A 10,748-nucleotide genomic window follows, 5' to 3' on the forward strand; every position below is an offset into this window, starting at 1 on the left:
ATGTTAAACTTATATTAAAGTTTTTCTTCATTACCCATTTAAGCCGTCTCCAGCCATTATTATATGACAAGTACATAGTTCATAGGCTTTCTAATTAATATACAGGTCACCTCAATATAACATAAATCCAAAATTGTAGAAGAATGAACAAGTAAATCATGTCCTATTAAATGATCAAAAGCCTATGTGAAACTGAAGCATTTTTCTCAGAAAACATGCACAGTACATGTTGAAATTACAGATCAACAAAACAAAAATGACATGGAAAAATAGATGCAGGCTAATCTTATTTTGAAATGAAGAAAAAGTGTCATAATATAAATTATGGAGACATGTTCAACATGATAGATAAAATGTTTACATTCTGAGTTGGTCCTAAATAAAACTTTGTAATTCTCATACCTATAAAGAGAAGAACATTTCAGAAAACAAATCCTCTCATCTATGAATACAGGAGATGTCAAACATGACTGGAACCTGTATTTAATACACTAATACTGAAGTATGTATTGATAACAAGATAGATGGATCAACTTAGCAAAGGTAATTATGAGACATCTGATCAGCACACTTCAAAAGGTAAACCAAGAGACTTGTAATTATTAACTATAAAGACTTCTAAAAACAAATCTCACTCCAAAACAAGGCACACAGACCTTGCTGACATTTATAACCTAGCTATTACAAAAGGTTACCAGACCAATTCTATATTTTACTGATTAAAGATTAGGATTAGTAGATAAAGATCAGCTAGCTGGACATAAATTGGAATATACATTCACTGAAAAAAATAGACACAAACAAGATCCTTCAAACGAAACAACACGAGGCTCAGAAAAGAAATGGAGGAAAGCTATCAAAGCAGCCTGATAACCAGTCACAGTTAAAATGGGAAAAAGCTTGGTAATCCTAGAAGACAATCCTAAGCAGATAAAGAAAGAAAATAAGCCACAATACGTTTTATCTCTCACCCTAGTAGCCACCGCGACAAAACATAGGTGTTTTTATGGTTGTGAATATGCAATTTTAGTATATAATTAAAGAAGTATATTGTATACTTTACCCTCATGACTTATCAGCACCATTACAACGCTGTTACTTCTGGCCAATAGTATAGATATTACGATCAGTTTGACATGCAAACAAGGACTGAACTACACTTGTTCATACATTTTGCTTTATTCCTAAATTTAAAAAAACAAAAATCAGTGGATTTGTGTTTTTATTGGTTATTTTATTTAATAGTACTGGGTTGAATTGGTTGGACTAGGACTTAATAAAGAGCATCCTGAATTTGATTTGTACATATCAATTTATAAAAATGACCAAATAGCTGCAGAAAATAATGCAGTTACTAGTATTTTCCTAAAACTACCAGGCCAAGAATAGATTTGTGAGTAATTTGCAAAAGAATTTAAACTCTGTTCAAACAACTAATATAAAGTTCAACAGGAAGCAGATATAAAAATAATTCCTCCTTTTCATCCCTCACCAGCTCTTAAATATATGTATACTATATTATTTTTACAGCATGATATCCATGTATGTAGAAAATTATGGTAAATCAGAAAAGCAACACTTATAGTAAAGACAAGGTAAAGGAGTTCAACCTTCAAAGTCTACACCATTAGTATATACTTTGTATGGGGAAATGTAAACACTTTGTCCTTGAATTTAGTTTTAGGTATGTTTTTGTTGCCTCAGTGAGCATTCCCCAACATGCCTGCTTTTAGTAGTTTATTTTAGCAAGTTCTCATCTTTTTCCAATACTACCAAGTAATTTATAGGCTATGTTATTATAAGTGGAACTTATGAATTCAAATTGATTTAATTAATTGGTAATAAAGCTTTAGTATATTCAATTTGTTTTCACAATCAACAGCTCTCTCTCTAGTGTACATGCTCTAGGCCAACAAATCGTTACTGGGTGTCAGATATGTTCATTTGGTAGTAAAAGTAAAGATTTATTAAAGTATTCCTATCCACAACAATTCATTAATAACTAATCATACTACATATTGTAATAGCACCATTTAAACATCTTATATCTTCTCAACATTTTATCATAATGTAATATGTTACGATAACATGAAAGTTAATTCACAGATCATCACACTGTATTGTTATTGCATCAACTGAATTATCTTCATGATTCCATTTGTTTTCTTGGTTCATGATGCATGATGACCCTATGATTTACACTGCTGAGTGAGAGACTTGCCACTATTATGTTATTTGTATTTGTGTAAGTTGTGCCAGAGGCCTCGTCATTCACGAAGAACCTACACAATGTAATAAAAAAAAATTGTAACAATTGAAACTGATTAATCAGATCATAGACAATGTCTTTTCATGTAAGTACAATATGTTATTACCATATTCCAATGCCTGAAAGAGGGTATGCTGTGATGATACTGAAGACATTACACTTTTTTCTGTACTGGATAAGGATACACTATAAAACTTCTCAAAATCAAAACAGTTTCTCTGAAAAATGCTGTACTTACTTAAACTTCATTAGCACACATACATGAAGAGCCACCTGCTAAATGTAGAATAGGGATCTTCTGTCACCAAATTGAATCAAGAAGCCTGTAACATGAAATAATAAAAATCACAGTAATAAGTCAATAAAACATGGTAGATAAGTTGTTAGTCAATCTAACCAACTTCTAATTATGGACAAGTTCAATGTAGGAAATTTTTTTGTTGTTGTACTGGCTCAATTTGTTCAGTAGTTGGGTGTAATCAAACCTGCTGATGGTGTCTTAAAGGCTGTAAATGCTGAAGTTTGCAGTAAGCTGTCTGTTATGTTGATGTTTCAGTTAAAGTTCTTGATCTAACAGTCTCTTTGGAAAATCCATAAACTGAGGAATTTTGTAATATTTGATTGGATAGTTTAAAATGCTGAAACTTTTGAATGACGTGTTGGAAGCAAATATCAAGGTTAACTTGTTAGATCAAGAACTTTGACTGAAACATCAACAGAACAGACAGCTTACTGAAAAGTTCAATGTTTACATTACTAGCCTTCGAGGCATCATCATCAGGTTTGACTACACCCATCTACTGTAAAAATTGAGCCAACAGAATGATAGAAAAATTCCTGATTTTAACATGTCCAAAAATTGAATAATTCTTAATGTATCTTAGTTGCATGCAGTTATTCTAGCATCTTGTACGAAAAAACTTTGAAATTATTTTAATCTTCTTTACAGCTGTTTAGCAGAATAATCCTAATACATTTACAGAGGTTGAGTACATTATGTTAAAACAATTTTGAGCTTCACCAAATCATTACAGCCCATGTTACCATATCCAGTCATGTTCTATCTGACAACTATGCATCTTGACTATAACTCTGCAATGTACTTTTCACTGCACAAAGCTGTCATGTCCAAAGCACAATCTTCCTCTCTGCATATTTTCCTTAGTCTAAATATAACAGGAAGACAGTTTCCCAGGATCTATTTCAAAAGATTGAAATCCATAAATGCTATAGCTGCCATTTCTTTGTATGGAATAGCATGAATATCCATTTCATTTTCTAGCTGCTTAAGATATGCATCACTTGAACAGGTATGTTGTGTAAACAACTTGTATTGCTTTTCCAACTGACACAGGTCATGAAAATATGTTGTTTCTAAGTTCTGTCTAAGAATGTGACAATCATTTAGGGATAAAACCTTTAATAACAAAGCTGACTGTCATTCAGCGTTTAAATTATATAGCATAAAAAAGAGCAAAGGTATAGTTCCATACAACAATTAATCATGCTTTTTAAAAACAACAATAAGTTCATCTAGCAAATTTCCTTTCAGTCTTGAACATTATTTCTCAGTATAAATGTAGTTTTAAGCCCAGATAAAAAATACTGTTGATAAAAACTAAAGTTCCTGACACCATAAATACTACCATTTATATTCACAATTAAAATTTTTGTAACATAAACTACTTTGTTCATATATAGCAGTTAAATTTTTCTCAATAAATCGTTTTTGTATCAAGACAATACATATTACAGTCATTTTAACATGAAATTAAACTTTATCAACAAACATACATGTATCTACAGGATGACTATAAGGAAACTTACATCTAAAACTTATATACCTTAAAAACTACTTGTCCTCTTACTTAGGAAAGGTTGAACATGATACATGGTGTTTCAAAAACAGTCACAGAAAGTGTTCAATACATTTACAATCATTATATCAAGTCTATTATTAAATGATGATGCTGCAATTATCAACTGTTCTGGATATTGTTAGTTTATTCTTGAACCTGCAAAGTGATATGCATCTTCATCAAATCACCGATCAACGTTTAAAAAGAGAAAAAAATTATAATAAAAGTAATGCTGGTTTGCAAGAACTGTGATTTAGGTATGCAGTGTAATATGGCTTTGAAACATACTATACTATGTCCATACTTTCAGTTCTCAATATGTCATTGGTGAAAATTTGTCTTCATCAGGAAAAGTGGTTTTATGATATAATCGATTCAAATATCTTATTAGAAGTTACAGCTTTTACAGTAAGAAAGACTATTTTTTAGAACAGGTACAACGTTTTGATCACTAAAGGTGATAATTCTCAAGTACACAAGTTTTAACTGTAAAGAAGGTTTTTAGTATTTAAATCAACATTCAACAATCTAAAAATGTATTTAAATTTTAGGATTGATAGTGGTTACTTATGCTGTAATTTGTAATAAGATATACTTAACCACTAAGTAAACTCAGAACAAAACTATTAGGCAATTCAAATGTTGAATTTGTTTTACAATCACTCTACACCAGCCAACTATATTAATCAGTAAAGACTACTCACAGTTAGGCTATCACACACATTCCCAGTTTGCCCCTTAAGAAGAAAGGCCCACTTTTCAAAGACACTCTAGAGTTAAATGTAGCACTTTGTGTTAAGTTTATTTCTTGAACCTATATATTTTTCTAACACCATAAATGGAGAATTTATAAACATTAAAAGCAGGTACAAGAAAAAACAATTACACAATACAAAAGAGAAGAGGTTTAAAACTATCTGCATACAAACCCAACCATATATTTCTCAACTGATAACGTTGCAGATTCTTTAAAAAATTCCATCACAATAAAAAAAATTTTGTTCTAGGACAAGATTGACATTAAAATAAAACGTGTGGGTAATCTCACTATAAGTATTCTAGTTCAATTTTACAGGTCACACATGTTGAATGTATATGTAGATTCCAAATGTTATTAAACTAGAATGCCAACCCATAAACCTAAATAATAGCCAAAAGTTTCAAAGCATAAAAAGAAAGGAGTTTAGTAATACAAAGGCAAAATTTAGGAAAAAATAAGCACTATATGCAAAAAAGAAGATGAACTGAGCCCAAAACAAAAATAAGAGTAACAAAGTGATAAATGCCATACTTTCAGGCCAGATAAAGTTTGGTACTCTACAAGCCTTAGATTACACTATGTCAAAAATCATTCCAAACTTATTCATGCGAGATAAACTCCCACCTCCAACTTATACTAATTTGTACAAGTCTGTGTACATCCCCTTGAAATAAATAGATTTTATTCCAAGGGAGATAGATACAGGGCCCAGCAGATACAAATTTCTATAGAAAAGACATAATAATATGTAACCTTTACTTAAGAAAGAGGATTAGTAAAAGTTTAACCTTCTAACATCCAATTTAACAGGGAGATACTAACTAAATGCAGAACACCAGCATGGAAATTTAGAAAGATTATCTAAGCACACCTGAATAAAATCATATTTTACAACAGTTATTAAAATATGAAGACATCAGTTCTTTTAACTTTAAAAGTAGGCTAACAGCATGACTGTTAGAAATATAATAGTTTATTATTAACAAAGTAGTTTAGTTGAAGTAATTATAATTTTCATTTAAAAAAAAAACCTTACTGGTGTGTGGAAACAAAGCAAAACACAAATTACTCCAAAAAGCTTGTGCCCAGCAAAATGAAAAGCATAAACCATCTTAAAAACTTTATGGAGTCAAAGACTTATGAAAAAGTACACAAAAAATATTCATAGCTTTCAAAAAAGTCTAGACTCCTTAATTGCAACAAGGAACCATTATAAGTTGGTTAGGTATGAAAACTGCTTTAAAACCATGCTAATGGTTGTTAATCATAGGAAGTATAAGGGTAGCACACTATCTCATGAAGTTAGGTTTTTTCTCATGAATTTAAAATGCATACTACCCAACTGATGTTTTTTAAATTATTTCAGACAACAGATTCTAACAGCTTGTTAACAAAAGAAAATCCACAAATAGACCCATAATTTTACAGATTCTCCCTCAACCTTCTGAACATCAAGAATTTCCTCATGTCAGTGGACTTTAAAAGTTAACATTTTCCTAAATTGAAAATGTATTTCTAATAATACTTACCTCTGCTGACACTGACAGCTATTCCTCGTCCTTCAGCTTTGCCTATCTAAGCATTGGTCTCGCTTGCTTCAGTCTTTTATACCACACTTAAATGCCCTTGATGATATTTACCTCGTGATATCCTACATCAATGCGCCCTCTATCCTGGTACTGTATATAAGCACCTCATTCAAATAATGTAATCACTTTTTCGAGACTTACACCATCCCCTTCACTAACACCGGTTCTTAGTGGGGAGGAAGGGTGGGAGGGTGTTAGCAGATTTAAGTATTATTGGAAATACATTTTCAATTTAGGAAAATTTTAATTCCAAAACACACTTACCTTTTCTGACAGCTAGGATCCCACATTGAGAATGTGGAGGGGCTGGTGAGGGCATTATCCATACAGAAAGCATCAGCATAGATCATGAGTGTACCAAGATAAAATCAGTACTCGAGTGGGGAAGCCGCACTACATCTAAAACAGGCATGCTCTTCACCCAGAACTTAGTTCCTGTATTAAGGGTGGAATAGTACATGAGTAATTATCACTATAGACCAGCCCCAACCAGATAGCCAAGGTTCCACAACTGAGGGTTGGAATTAAGGGGTCTTGGTCCCTATATCCCACGTTGATGGCTAGAGCAATTGGACCACAATGTTATATATATATATATATACATTTGATTGGATCCCAACCTGTAGCCATAGAGTGATCTGTTCCAAACCACCAAAATCATGACGAGAAAGGAAGCAACACCGAAACAGACAAACTTTCTCTTTCACCCGAAGAAGTCTGAAAGGCAACATCAGAATGACGGGATTGTGTATGCCTTACTTAATCAAAGGAACGTACATCATCTGATCTGGAATTATGAACATTCATCCTCACACCCCAACCAAGTGGGCAAAGAGCATTCAACTTGCCCCTGGAATTATGAAGAGAACGTGGAACACTGTGCTCAACCAAGGACCCAGGATGGGACCACTCTGCGTTCTGAATTACGAGGAGATAGTGGATCTCCTTCCATGAACAACATACTAAACCGATATTGATCAAAAATAAGGGCCATGCACACACCAACTGGATGGTTTAGCATCAAATCTGAACCAGTAGACTCCCGCAGAGGCTGGTGCCTCTACTACCGACATCTGGAAAAAAACATCCAGAGACCTGGGTAGGAGGGGCACCAACTTCGCTCTCTTCTCCAAAAGTGGAGGAAAACACCCAAACACTCCAGAGGAAAAGTCTCTGTCCACCACCCCAGTGAATGGAAACTGGATGTGGTAAGCTAGTAGAATCTGGGGAGTAATGCACATTGGAGAGTCCTAAGACACAGTGCTCTGGAAACAGTGCAATAGGTAAACCAAAGAAAGTTTAGAGGCCAACAATAACAAGGAAAAAAGAAAATGGGTGACATCAATTAACAATTCCAATGCATCCGGATGCCCGCAAACATCAAGGAATGAAGAAAAGGAGCCTCACGTAATTCATGCAGGGCTACAGCAGGTAGACAAACTCCTTCCAACAAGGCATCTCTACCCAATAAATCCCAACAACATACAAGCCAGGAAACCAAAGAAAAAACAGAGGCTGACAAGGTTACCAAGGTAGATGTCAGTAAATAACCCAATCCATCCTAAAATTAATGTGGGGACCACTGATAGGCTTTGGAGGGGGGGGAATAGCCATAAAATTGAACCATTTTAACTACAAATACTGAATACACACAACATAATGTACTGAATTAAAAAGAAGCAAGTTTTAATACATACTGGAATATGTAGTATCTTCTTATTTCACCCTCTTGTTACTCTCAGTCTGTTTTGATCATTTTTTTTATCCTCCCACCTTTCATAAAACCTTGAGTTACTCCTGGGTAGATATTTATTTATTAAATAAATGAAAATTGTACTTTATAAAAAAAAAACAGTGAAAAGAGTTGTGCAACATTGTGGTAAGATGTTTTATGTATAATTGACTTTATTTGAAAGTACAACAGCATAGGCTAGTTATGACATGTGAATGAAGAGAAGAAAAAAATATTTTGATAATGTCATTCATCATATTTGTCAGCTTATCTTGGACAGAAGAAAACTGCCAATATTACAGAGAGAGAGGTTCTATTTGGTTGGAATTGTTAAAGCTGATAAATATTACTTGATATATAAAAAGAACTTAGCAGTATTGTAATCCAACTGAATTTTTTTTAAATTACTTTCAACTGCCTTTACATATGCTTACACATTCATCATTGTGCTTATATCAACTTAAAAAAACAAGCATCACAGTTCATATCAAATACTACTATTGAATTCATTAACAGAAATTTGGATAGAAGGCAGGAGAAATGCCAACGAAATGTGATGCTGAAGTAATTGCTAACACTGAGGATCCCTAAAAAAATTTACATTTAAGAAAGTAACGAAATAATGGAAGTGGTCCAGATACATAGAGACATCATTATTTTAAATGCTGAAATGGTAAGATTTGGCAAACAAGCAAAATGCTTGGTTATCCAAAAGAAGAATAAAAAATCATTTTTTAAAACACAATTCATGATTACCAAAAATCACTAAAAACTAGATAAGTTAAAGTGATGCTTCAGAAAGTATTGCTAGATGAACTTGGAATAACCAACTACCTGTTCAGGATTCCTGTTGTAGGGTGGTTTGCATGAGATGAACTTGTGACAACTATTCGTACACATCACAAATAACATACACCATACAAGATGAATAAAAACCCCCTATAACCTGAGCACTTTCAAAAAGGCAGACCTTTCTTCTTCGGGGGAAACTGGGAATCAGTTTGCCTCTGAAGATGAAAGGTCCACCTTTCAAAAGTGCTCAGGTTATAGGGGTTTTATTCATTTCTATCAAGACTTCTTGAACCTACGTGTTTTTCTAACATCATGAATACACCATACAAGAATATACTACATATAGTAGAGTTCAAGAAAAAATCATGTGTATTAAAATTAGATTTTTTTTATTTGTAAGTAAAGCAAATGCATCAGAAATAAGTTTTGCATGGGAAACTCAATTTGGGGCTGTCAAAACTGCAAAAGAGCTGAGGAGAGAAAAAGAAGAAAGCGATATAGGTATAGTAAGTTCTCAGGAAAAAATTGTTTTATTACTGAAGTATCTTATTCAAATTCTATAACCAGTACAATTACTAAGTTAATAAGTTGGTTCATGTACCACCTTTGCATCAAATTAATGTTTTGGGCTCTTCTACAGCCTGGTTAAATAATGAAGTTATTAAACATTGCCAGTATCTTTTGCATGTTCAGTTCCCTTGTTTCTCTGTCTTAGCAGCAAAGAGTACATGCCATTCAACAGTTGGTACACTTGAGGAAAATTTTATCTAGATTGTAATTAATAATAAAAAACCACTGGATAACTTTATCTAATGTTGATTGTACAGAATGAAGAATTCATATATATGACAGCCTCATATCATATAACCTGCAAATAGAAGTTCTCAACCAAATAGCCTGGCTTCTTTATTCGCAAGATGAAAAATGTTGTTTATGAGCACTTAAGTATTCACAGATAGGTAGGTTCAAATGTTTGTGGCCTTTTAGCTACTTCACTGTGTTATAGCATTTCACCTCTTGTCATGATACAAAAGACTGTTTAGTTTAAATATTATTGATTAATTTATTTTGTGGAGGAATATTTTATTATTGTTTAGTTTTTGTTATAATAAGAGTTAAAAGCAGATGATTGTTGGAAGTTGTGTTTATAATTCATTGATGTTGAGATTATCGAACGTTGCGTGCAATATATTGACATCAAGAATACAGAGATTTCTAGAAGGCAGGCAGACAATTAAGTGATAAACATATAAATAGTGTGAGATGAGTCGAACCAGTGGACAGACAATAGCAGAAGAGAGTAAAGTTACAGACAAGGAAAAAGTTTGGTATGAAGTTAACTACTGTAGAAGTGATATGCCTAACGACTAACATAGGCCTAAAATTCAATATGTTAAGAGTAAGACTGACAGTAGAAAAGGAGATAAGAATAATAATGTATTCCATCAAAGCGTGGTTCTACAGTAATTCAATCAGCCTGAGTGCACTTCAACAAAAGAAACAGAGGATATTTGGAAGAAAGAAGACCAAACGATTATGGTAACTCACACCACAATTGTAAATGAATCACTCACAGAATACTAGTGCAATAGTAATAGAGAAGATAGTTTGGCTTGTCAACTGAAATTATGAAGTAATTGAATAGGCCTAAATGGACTTTTGACAAGAAGAAGAGAATTTTATATATATATATATATATATATATATAATATATATATATATAGTGTTTATAATATGCGTATAATCT

General features: G+C 32.8%; 1 long non-coding RNA gene across 3 annotated transcripts in view; it reads right to left on the minus strand.

Moving 5' to 3' along the window:
* Positions 1–10,748, minus strand: part of LOC111083299 — a 20,014-nt gene that overhangs the window by 5,074 nt on the left and 4,192 nt on the right. For all 3 annotated transcript variants that reach the window (XR_002608934.1, XR_002608935.1, XR_002608932.1), the window contains exon 2: positions 2,508–2,592. This is a non-coding gene — a long non-coding RNA (uncharacterized LOC111083299). The remainder of the gene's footprint in view (positions 1–2,507; positions 2,593–10,748) is intronic.

Source organism: Limulus polyphemus, unplaced genomic scaffold (assembly GCF_000517525.1).
Source record: "Limulus polyphemus unplaced genomic scaffold, Limulus_polyphemus-2.1.2 Scaffold139, whole genome shotgun sequence".
In the NCBI taxonomy this organism is placed as follows: Eukaryota; Metazoa; Arthropoda; class Merostomata; order Xiphosura; family Limulidae; genus Limulus; species Limulus polyphemus.